Source organism: Aedes aegypti, chromosome 1, assembly GCF_002204515.2.
Source record: "Aedes aegypti strain LVP_AGWG chromosome 1, AaegL5.0 Primary Assembly, whole genome shotgun sequence".
Classification (NCBI taxonomy): domain Eukaryota; kingdom Metazoa; phylum Arthropoda; class Insecta; order Diptera; family Culicidae; genus Aedes; species Aedes aegypti.
In genome coordinates, this window is record NC_035107.1 from 165,922,135 (window position 1) to 165,934,829 (window position 12,695).

The 12,695-nt window shown below is 34.5% G+C and overlaps 1 protein-coding gene across 1 annotated transcript in view; it reads right to left on the reverse strand.

Annotated features, from left to right (window-relative positions):
* Nucleotides 1-12,695, reverse strand: part of LOC5570293 (hemicentin-1) — a 409,353-nt gene that overhangs the window by 219,094 nt on the left and 177,564 nt on the right. The gene's annotated exons all lie outside the window — the stretch shown is intronic.

The window sequence follows — 12,695 nt, forward strand, 5'->3', positions numbered from 1 at the left end:
TTTTACAAATTGTTATTTGAAATTATTCTTGACGAGGTTCCATTAACCCGTAGGCTACGGGGCTGACAACCAAAATTCAAATTGCTCGCATTTGAGCCTAACTCCATATTATTCAGTGAAATTTTGAGTATTGCTTCACTAATAGTTGTAGTTTCATGAGTGAGGGGAAAGTATAGATTCAGAGTATTGTGGACAAAGTTATTCCAGAACATCTCTGGGTCAGGTAGGGTAAAAATCACATAAACTTCCTTTTAGAACTCATTTATCGTTTGGAAACGAAATGTTTTCATACAAAAAGTTAATAGACCCGTTATTTGTAATAAGTTACGATGCTGCAGGATATTAAGAAAAAATAAAATTAACCTAGAATAATGCTAAGGCCTCCAAAACATTCTGAAGTTTTGACCATAATCTACACAGGTTCATAAATTATTTTAAGCGAGCGATGTTTACTTTTAGTGGTTTACAGCACTCATTTAGGCTTAACAGACGTGTTCACAAATTTTGACAAGATATTGGATATTGGAAGTCATCCAAATTAACCTGGAGTTCAGGTCATTTTAATGTATCAAATCTACTACAGTTCATACTCACCCAATTCCCGTGAAACCTTCTCGTTCCTATCCATAAAACTTAATACGACTCGGAAAATGTACTGCTATGAATATTGAACATCTTAAGGTCTTCAGAACATACTGAAGTTGTGGGTATCAATTTCTATATGCAGCTTGACTTATTATTCAAACAAAATATTTTCAATATACCCATACTTGATCGCAAATCTCCGTTAGAGTTAAAACAAATGTGTCAAACGTGTTCACAAATTTTGACAAGATATTGGATATTGGAAGTCATCCAAATCAACCTGGAGTTCAGGTCATTTTGATCTATCAAATCTACTACAGTTTATACTCACCCAATTCACGTGAAACTTTCTCGTTCCTATCCATAAGGCTTCATATGACTAGGAAAATGTACTGCTATGAATATTGATAATCTTTAGGTCTTCAGAACACACTGAAGTTGTGGGCATCAATATCTATATGCAGCTTGACTTATTATTCAAACAAAATATTTTCAATATACCCATACTTGATCGCAAATCTCCGTTAGAGTTAAAAAAAATTGTGTCAGACATGTTCACAAATTTTGACAAGATATTGGATATTGGAAGTCATCCAAATCAACCTGGAGTTCAGGTCATTTTGATCTATCAAATCTACTACAGTTTATACTCACCCAATTCACGTGAAACCTTCTCGTTCCTATCCATAAAGCTCTATATGACTCGGAAAATGTACTGCTATGAATATTGAACATCTTAAGGTCTTCAGAACATACTGAAGTTGTGGGCATATTTCCGTTAAAGTTTTAAAAAATATTTCCGAGCTTTTTGATTGATCTTTGGGGACGTCCATAAGCCACGTGGACATTTATGGGGTGAGGGGGGGTTTGTCCGATGACCACGGTCATTACATATATTGAAATTTTTGTATGGACAAATAATCACGAGGGTGAGAGAGGGGGGGGGGCTGGTATCTCTTGAAAAATGGCCACGTGGTTAATGGACAGCCCCTATTCACTTTAAACCACTCTGATGATAAGATTTTCAATATCCACTGGATCTACTGGTACTGTTCATCACTCGTTTTCAACATCTGATATCGCAGAATATCTAAAGACATCTGCAAAGCTTTTGAAATGTGATTAGGATGTTTATTCTTCTTTCTGGCGTTACGTCCCAATTGTGACAGAACCTGTTTCTCAGCTTAGTGTTGCTATGAGAACCTTCACAGTTATTTACTGGGATCTTTCTTTGCCTATTGATTTATTTTGCATTCGTTCATTGTGTGGCAAGTACTAAGTTATAATAAATGTTGTAAACAAGTGAAAAACAGTACCAGAGACATTTTTTTAACTCTAACTGAGATTTGTGATCAAGTATGGATATATTATAAACATTTTGTTCGAATAATAAGTTCAGCTGTATATAGAAATCAATGTCCACAGCTTCAGTATGTTCTGAAGACCTTAAGATGTTCAATATTCATAACAGTACATTTTCCGAGTCATATAAAGCTTTATGGATAGGAACGAGAAGGTTTCACGGGAATTGGGTGAGTATAAACTATAGTAGATTTAATAGATCAAAATGACCTGAACTCCAGGTTGATTTGGATGACTTCCAATATCCAATATCTTGTCAAAATTTGTGAACACGTTTGACACAATTTTTTAAACTCTAACGGAGATTTGCGATCAATTATGGGTATATTGAAAATATTTTGTTTGAATAATAAGTCAAGCTGCATATAGAAATTGATACCCACAACTTCAGTATGTTCTGAAGACCTTAAGATGTTCAATATTCATAGCAGTACATTTTCCGAGTCATATTAAGTTTTATGGATAGGAATGGGAAGGTTTCACGGGAATTGGGTGAGTATGAACTGTAGTAGATTTGATAGATTAAAATGACCTGAACTCCAGGTTAATTTGGATGACTTCCAATATCCAATATCTTGTCAAAATTTGTGAACACGTCTGTTAAGGCTAAATGAGTGCTGTAAACCACTAAAAGTAAACATCGCTCGCTTAAAATAATTTATCAACCTGTGTAGATTATGGTCAAAACTTCAGAATGTTTTGGAGGGCTTAGCATTATTCTAGGTTAATTTTATTTTTTTCTTAATATCCTGCAGCATCGTAACTTATTACAAATAACGGGTCTATTAACTTTTTGTATGAAAACATTTCGTTTCCAGGGTGTCGACTACCTGGAAAAACCTGGAAAGTCAGGGAATGTCAGGGAATTCAATTCTTGACCTGGAAAGTCAGGGAAAGTCAGGGAATTTCACTTGAGGTCAGGGAAAAAATATCAATACTACAACATCAAACGAGTTTATTGTCTTAAATGATATTGTTCAGGCTAAGTCATTGAGGAAATGCTCTTATGCATAATAGAGTAAACTGTACTTTACTGCTTATATTTATCCAAAGAATTCAAATTTTCTGAATTGAAAAGCATCAACAGTACTCTCCGAATAACTTCTTCGAAATTGGCGTGGATTGCTTTAAAAATATTTTGTTGTTAAGTTTCCTAGATCAATTAATTGCCTAGTTTGGCGCATTAAGCTCAAAACCTTGAAAAAAAATGCAGTTCACTACTTCAAATTGTATCAATCCTTACAAGTTTGCTCAAAATATCAAGTAGAACTTGTGAAACTAACAAGGGAAAGTCACGATGGTGTTACACGGGGTTTTCAACCGGACTATTTTTGTTAGATTCTACATGTCGAAATATGAAAAACCCAAAAGCCTTTCGGGTGATGGACCAGTGTTGTAGCCAGGAGGGGCTCTGAAAGGGGCAATTTTGTACGTATATTATACTATTGAGCTAATTGGAAATTTGACAAAAATATTTTTTTAGTATCTATTGTGATGGTAAAGAACAGAATTGACATTAAAGTATGTTTAAAATGTATTTTCCATGCCATTGGCGTAACCATCATGGAATATGGACACCAAAACAAAATTGGTTTTATTAGAATAGTATACCAATACTAAACCCATCCCGATTGCGCCTATGGCATGGAAAATACATTTTAAACACTTACAGTGGCGAACCATCCAAAGTTTGTTGAATTAAGTGAACCTTTCGCAAGTCTACACTTGTAGTGTCGAACCATTCAAAGTTTTTTTTAATTACAAAAATAAAGGTAAAAAGAAAGGGGTGTTTTGAAAAAAAAATTAAACATATGTAATTCATGAATCAGAGTTTACGTCGACACTCACAGTGACGATCCATTCATAGTTTGTGGAAAAATTAAATTTACGTCCCACCGTTGTAACGAATGAATGTGCAGTCATACATATTTTATAGATTAGAAACAGTAGCATGAAACGAGCTCACCAATTGATCCGCCATCCTTGACTGAGCAGCAACAATCCACTTTCAAATTCACTCGTTTGCTCGGCTAAAGATCAAACACTACTAACGGACCGCGCACTTTTTCACTTCTAACAAATGACGCGCGACATGTTCGATCCTGCCCTCATCGCCTGTCCCCGCAGGAGCAAACGTCAAGGTCGAAAGATCAAATGCTACTAACAGACCGCGCACTTTTTCACTTCTCAAAATTTTAAGATCACAAATCTGATTAATCAAACAATAATTTATTTTACAATATACCCAGGAGATACTCTAGAAATTCTAAGGATGCCTCTCCAAATTTCTTGATTTATTTTAATCCAGAACATTATTGAAAAGCAGAAATTTCGGGAATATTGTTTGAAATAATCTTCTCAACAATCTGTTGAGAACCCAACCCATCAAATTGTCAACGCGAATGGTTGTCAGGTTCTCTAGATCTGTGAGCTTGAAAATTCGAAATTTGGCTTTGATGATAATCACCTTAAATTGAAGATACAACGAAGCCACATCTCAAATTTTCGAGAGCATAAATCTCGTGGACCAAGCAATCGTTCGCTCTGAGAATTGGATTGATTGATCATCATCAGCGTGTGACCAATCGATAAAAATTCATAAACCCAGAAACCAAAATGGTTGGTTTAACAATGAAATCCAATTCGCCATCATTGAAAGAGATTTAGCCTATCGTTTATGGGTGTCTGAAAGAAGTCAATATAATCACGATCAGTACAAGCGCTTACGCAATCGAGCCAACCATAAAATAAAATTAGCTAAAATAAGATATGTTTCACAAACGGTTAACAGTTCTGTCTCCAGCAAAGACCTTTGGCGTAGACTCAAGCAACTCAATGTTACATCAAGTTCTAAGTCAGCAGTGCAGCCTATAAATACTTGTGATGAAATCAATCATTATTTTGCTAGTAATTTTTCAGAAGCCTCGTCAACTGTTACAGTTTTTCCTGAAAATTCTCATGGATTACGCTTTCATGAAGTAACAACATTTGAAGTCATAAACGCAATTGATTCTATTACATCTAATGCCGTGGGTTTCGATGAGGTTCCATTGAAATTCGTCAAAATGATCCTTCCCCAAATAATAACGCAGTTAACGTATATATTCAATCTGATTATTAGTACATCGAAGTTTCCTAATGCTTGGAAAATGGCTAAGGTTATTCCTATTCCGCAAAAGACTGGTAGTGCTGATTTAAGTAATTTACGACCGATTAGTATTTTGAGTTCGTTGTCCAAAGCTTTCGAAAAAATCATTAAATCTCAGATTCAAACCTTCCTAGATAACAATGACCTACTTTACTCGCGGCAATCGGGTTTTCGCAGTAACCATAGCACTACAACAACTCTACTATCTGTTCATGATGACATACATCAAGAAATCGACAAAAATGGAACTGGGTTTTTGTTGTTACTAGACTTCTCGAAGGCGTTTGATAGAGTATCCCATTCTAAGTTGCTACAGAAATTATCTAACCAATTTTGTTTTTCTCGATCAGCAGTTTCACTCATTCGTTCATATCTCCATAATCGTAAACAAGCAGTTGCTGTTGACGATAAGTATTCTGAATTTGTTAATATTGTCTCAGGAGTTCCGCAGGGGTCCGTTTTAGGTCCAATATTATTTTCCCTTTTATAAATGACCTTCCAAATGTAATAAAATTCTGTAAAATGCATATTTTTGCAGATGACGTGCAAATTTATTTATGTTCCAACAGATTGTCAATATCTGAAATTGCTCGCTTGATAAATCTAGATTTGAGGAATATTTACCGGTGGTCTGAGCGTAACCTTTTACCCTTGAATCCAGAAAAATCACAAATTCTGTTCATGACTCGATCTCGCAACAATACGGTTTCACCACCCTCCATATCCTTGAACAATGTTCCTATGAAGTACGTTGACAAAATATCCAACTTGGGTGTAATTTTCCAAAGCAACTTAGAATGGGACAGCCATATCAATTCTCAGTGTAGAAAAGTCTATAACGGACTACGTCATCTTAAACTGACAGCTAATTTTTTACCAACAGCAACTAAACTTAAATTATTCAAAACCTTATTACTGCCTCATTTGGTGTATGGGAGCGAGTTTTTGCTTAACGCCTCTTCTCGGTCTCTCGGCAGACTCCGCGTTGCTGTGAATTGCTGTATTAGATGGATATTCAATTTGTCGTCGTACTCTAGTGTTTCACACCTTCAACCGCAATTGCTTGGATGCTCTTTTTCTAATTTTGTAAAATTTCGTTGTTTCATAACATTGTACAAAATCATCAACACAGCAAAACCTCTATATTTGCATGAAAAACTCCAACCTTTTCGTAGTATTCGTGAGAGTAATTTCCGTATATCGCGCGTTAGAACTTCATACTACAGAAATACTTTATTCGTGCGTGGCATTGTTTATTGGAACCAGATTCCGGCTCAAATAAAAATTTCGCGGTCTATCAACGAGTTTCGTAGGGGGTGCATCTCATGGTTGAACACAAGTAACCAGTAGTTTAAATTGTATCTAGAACTAATAACTTGTTTTTGAAATAGTTGTAAGTTAAGAAATGAATTCGTCACATACATATTGTTTTTTTTTCTGAATGTAGAATTAAAAAAGGTAATAACCTTACTCTACATGTATTGGTATGGAAATAAATAAATAAATAAAATAAGGAGTTTTTAGGGGAAATCGTTATGGTAAAGTATTGAAGGAATATCTGCAAAAATATGTTTAAGAATTTCAAGAGGAATTTCTGAGAAATCTATGTGGAATTTCTTGAAGCCATTCTCCAAAAAAGTTTTTTGGCATTGGCTAGAATTTTACCTGGAAAAAGTAATAGCCAAATTTCATGATAAATTTCTTGCACTTAAAAAGCATGGTGAATGATCGTAATAGTGTTGCTTCTTATATAAAGAAGTTGTAATAAGGTATAATCAGGAAAGGGTCCAGAATTGTCGTTTATGCCTGGAATTTGTGAAATTATATTTGAGGTAGTTCAGTAGCCATCTTTGTTCAATTGCTCAGTTTAATCATATCAACTTGAATAAACGCTAAAAAATGTTACCTGACAAATATATTTCAGTAAAGTAATAGCTTTTCTTCAGTTTATTCATAAGACCTAGTATGAATAAACTGAATACTAGTATGATGTGTATGTGAAACTTTACATCATGCAAATTTTCGGATGTGTATTTTTCTTGGATTACTAATTTTGGTTCAAATTAATTAATTGAGTGGCCTGGAATTTTTCTGGAAAACGACTGGAAGGTCAGGGAAAGTCAGGGAATTTTATTTTCAATATTGAGTCGACACCCTGGTTTCCAAACGATAAATTAGTTCTAAAAGGAAGTTTATGTGATTTTTACCCTACCTGACCCAGAGATGTTCTGGAATAACTTTGTCCACAATACTCTGAATCTATACTTTCCCCTCACTCATGAAACTACAACTATTAGTGAAGCAATCCTATATATATCATAACAAATTTAGGAAACACTTTGGCATGGTGTCGAAAACGAATCTTACCAAAATCTAACAGTAATTATGTTGTGAAAAATTCGGTTAGCCGACATTTCGGTAGATTATGTTCCGAGATTCGATATTTTAAATTACCGAATTCTCAGCTCTTGGGTTCTTGGCGAAATGTTTCGCTGAGGTCGGAGACCTAATATAAGTGTGTATGGATTTTCATTCACCTGTATATCGCGTAGATATAGTGCGTCTTATGTGAGGAGAATTGCTTTGCGTTTTACGAAGTCTTTTCACGCTAACATAATAAATGTATTCATCAGAAGTTTGATTAATAGGCTAAATATAAAAATAAGATTGATCAATTTGAATCTAGATTTTGAACGATAATGAACCTTATATTCCTTGTATTATTTTGTGCTTGCCTATCAATTCACTGGTAGCGAAATATTTTAATATTTGACAAAACGTGCACTGATTGCCTAAATGATCAGAATCATAAGATGTTCAGAAAATAAAATGCTCACTTTCGCCGGGTTACATAATTCCAAATATAATTGCCATAACATGTCAGCACTTGCTTACTGAATAACTTTGAAGAAGACGTCAACTTTAAAATGATCGGGAACTCAAGATTCTGCATTAGAAAAATTTGAATTGGGACCTCTTGCGTAGCCTGATGGAAGTACATCTAGCATCCCATTGTATTTTACATTGAATGTGGAAGAATTTTGAGTACATTTTACCCCTTACACGTTGGCCCGTGATATACAGAATAACTTGATCAAAGACGTCATCTTTTTAATCTAATTTTATTTTCAAAATGAGAAATATAAATATGTTTGAAAATCCAATCTCCCGCATCTTCCTTATCATCCTTACCATAAAAATAGTGTTCTGTGAAATTTTTAACTTTTTCGGTGGTGCTTTAAAGGTGGCCCAAAGACAATGTAGGTTTATATGGAAATTACTATTAAAAATTTTTGAGAAACACACTTAATCGTAGAATTTCATTTCGGTAAACTTAAACGACGAATGCAGTCGGTATTATTCATATTTTTACTGAAATCTCGATCATATTTGACAGATGAGCGACATTGACAGATGCAAATTAACGAAAATCGGTAGTTTACATAAATTACTAAGACTCGGTAATCTGTTTTGCCACAAAAATCAGCAAACATATTTTTTACTTAATTTCGGCAAAACGCATCTGTCAAAATCGTAAAAACAGAGCTGCAGATATCAACATGTGCTCGGATTGTATTGAAACGATCTTCGGAAGAGCGCTTACATGTAAGTATGTACATAATGTATTGTATTATGGCATATAACTTTGCCTATAAATTAATCATTCATTCGATTCAGCAATAATTAAAACGTTTTTTTTTACATTTTTAGGAATATTCTTTGGATCTTCTACTCTTCACAATGAAAGTGCGCAGCGAAAATGGTCGTGTCGTTACTCGGTATTTGCTTCAAACGGAAAAGCCCAACATTCCTCATATTAAATAAAAAGTGAGATGTGTACAATGGCGGCGGTAAATATTTTTTTTACTCAATAAAACATTTAGTTTCAATAAATTTGTTTTTATTATTTAAAATTATGTGTTGCTTTTTCTTCTTGTTTTTCTTCCAATCGAAAAATAATCATTTGCCGAATTTTGGTAAAAGTGTGCCGAGATTTTCGGCAATGGATTACCGATCTCTTCGTCGAATTTTGACAGCTGGGTTGATTTAACAGTTTACAGCACAATCGGCACTTTGAACTTTTACCGAGATTTTCGCCGAAATCTCAGCTGTTGGGTTCTCGACGATTATTTTTACCGGCCTTGGCAAAACATATTAAGTGTGAATGTTCCGAACACGTTAGTACTGTAATGTAAGTACACATTTATCATCCCATAGTGAAAACTCATTCTTCAAACCCTAATGAAGGATGTTGCTGAAAAAAAAAATCCCTTTTGTGCTAAATTGTTTGGGAATTTCTTTTTAATGTTTGCAGGGCTATAATCCCGTATGAAGCTAAATAAAAGCAAACAAACTCATGAATATCTCTTCTCCTATCCGTTGGAGTGAATTTATCTCTTCAGCAAATTATTTTATTTTAGTTTGAAGAATGAGTTATTACTATGTGATGATTGTTGTTTGTACTAACAATCTAGTATTAACGTGTTTGGAACATTTTTTTTTAAATTTCTCCATAGTAATTTGCATATAAACCTACATCGTCTTTTGGCCACCTTTTAATTACCACCTAGAAAACTGAAAATTTCACAGAACATTATATGTATGGTAATTATAGTAACGAACATATACGAGATTGGATTTTCAAACTTTTTTATATTATAAACCGCTCTAATAATCATTAACACCGTGTTGTGGAAAAATTGCGAATCAAACGTCACATCACATGTTTAGTCCTTGATCTACTTTACAGCTTGCCCCGATCAAAATACAGCATGCTTACAAGCGCCATCTGGTAGTAGAATTTCAAGTTGGGTGGCCTATCACATGGCATATCACCTACTCAACACTTTTGTTGAAGACGTCAACTTTCTAAGTAATCGGGATCCTGAGATATCTGTGTTCAAAAAATGTCATACTCACTAGTGCCATCTGGTGAAAGAATTCCGACCAGCGTTAGTTAGATGGCCTATGATATGATAGTCCTTGACCTGCTAAACAACTTTGTCGAAGACCGCATCTTTCTAGATAATCAGGATCCTGAGATATCCGTATTCAAAAAATTACATGCTCACTAGCGCCAACTGGTGACAGAATTCCGAAACAAGCAGCCTATCACATGTTAGTCCTTGATTTACTGAACAACTTTGCCGAAGACACCATCTTGCCAAAAAATCTAGATCCTGAGATATTTGTGATCGAGATGTTGCATTGCGAAATGTCCACTTCATCGGTTCCCCTGGGACACATTCCGATGGCCACTGAAGGGTGAGGATGTTTTCAAAGTTTCATTTGTCCACTGACCGATTGGTACAGTTGAACTGAAGAAATTTGCCGAAGACATCAATATTCTATCTTGCCTTGTTTTAGATTTATAATCAAAATGCTCCGCGTGTACTCAGTACACGATGCGACCGCTCGTTTGACGGGCCCGGTAAAAATAAGTTACACGAGCGGTCGCACTGGTGTACTGAGTACACGCGTAAAAACTTAGGTTAGAAACACGAAGTTTTCGAATACTTTTCGTTGAATTTTTCGAAAAATTTCTTCCCTACAAGCAAGAAGAAGTGTAGATTTTTGAATAGAACCAACACCCGGATCAATTTGAAGGGGTTTTCATCGTGTTTTTCGAGTTTTCGCAAAGTGCGTGTACTCAGTACACTAGGGCGACCGACGGTGGGTTAAGCGAATGGCTAGAGATGTTAGTATTAGAAAGTCAGCAGAAATTAATAACGCCAAACAATTTTTCGACTGGGCTGTGTCGCAAAAGGTGAAAGAGCAATTCAAAAAAGATTGAGAATTTATCTATGCAACTGAAAATGACTATTCAGAGGCTGAAAAATTTCTTCATGAAAGATTTTCTAACCTTGTTTCAATTTCTGGCACAAAAAATATCATTCATTTACCTATACCAAAAGACGAACGAAGCATTTTTGCTAGTGAATTCTCAGATGCGCATGAAAACCAAGAAAATACAGCATGCTTTGTTCTTAATAATACAAAGAAACGAAAATCTTCTGGTGTTAGCAACCAAAGACAATCTTCCCGGTTAAAAAAATAGATAGTATTAGGATGAAAATATTAGTTATATACTGAATAATTGAATAAATAAAATTAAAAAAAAAAAATAATATTCTTAGGGAGTCGATGCCGGTTATGGACCCTTTGCGTATTATGGACCCCCTACAGAAAAACATAAAATTAACACTCAAAGCATCTTTATTCCTATGAAAATCCACCAGGGGAACTTTGATTACATTGTTAGCCAGCAGTTTCAGGCAAAATATTTGGTTTGAGACGCATAAATACAGATATTTGAACAGTTTTGTAAATGAAACCACACAAGAGGGTCCATAATACGCATTTCCTGGTGCGTCCATAAAAGGCTCGTCGGCAGCGAGCCGGATTACATGGGAATCAAATGGAGGGTCCATAATACGCAACGTCAAATTTGTAAACAATCCTATTATGGACCCCGGGAGGGTCCATAATAGGCATTCGGACAACAGTATTTCAAATGCATATTTCACTGGAAAAATCGAATGATTTTGTATGTTTCATAGACGTACTATGAAGTAAAGACATTGAATTTGTTGTTAGACTCCACAAAACGTACATGCGTCTGAGATATCATTGCAGAAAAGCGTATAGAATGAATTTCAGCTACTAAGGGGTCCATTCCTTGCATTGAAACCTATTTGTTCCATAGAAAAGAAAGAATCCCTTTTCAGTGTAATGAAAAATTGAGGCAGAAACAATTTTTTTTTCAGTTTTTCTTAGCGGTGTAATTTTTTATGAAAAATATCATCCATTCCGACTTATACTTCATTAAAACCAATCCCATATCTTTTTTTTTTCAGATGTTTAAGAAAATTTGCAATTGCTTTGATAAAAAATCTTTGTTTTTCCGATGCTTCGATTGAAATAAGGGTTTTCAAAGAAAAGTATATGGTCAGTTTCCACAAAATTGGCCATAACTCAAAAACAAAAAAAAAAGTACACTTCAAAAATTTCAGCGAATAAAGCTTATGAAATTATCTTCTCAAAAATACATTTTTTGAAAATTTGCCACGAGTTGGAGCAGAGTTTTTTTGGCTTTTCTTTACGAATTTTCTCAACGGTGGAAAATTTTGTAGAAAACTGTTTCCAGTTAATTTTTCTTTATTCCTGAGAAAATTTGCTTTCATTTTCATAAAAAAACTTTGTTTCTACGATGCTTCTTTCTTGAGTTATGATTTTTCAAAGAAAAGGCTCAAAATGGCACATATGCACATTTTTTTACAAAATTGGCCATAACTCAAAAACGAAAAATGAGTACATTTCAAAAATTTCAGCGATCAAAGTTTATAAAACTATCTTCTCAAAAATATTTTTTTGATAATTTTTCACGAGTTGGAGCATAGTTTTTCCGGCTTTTCTTTACGAATTTTCTCAACGGTGGAAAATTTTGTAGAAATCTGTTTCCAGTTAATTTTTTTTTAATTCCTGAGAAAATTTGCTTTCATTTTCATAAAAAAAAACTTTGTTTCTACGATGCTTCGTTCATGAGTTATGATTTTTCAAAGTAAGTAGTGTCAGAGGAAAACAAAAAAAATCCAACTTG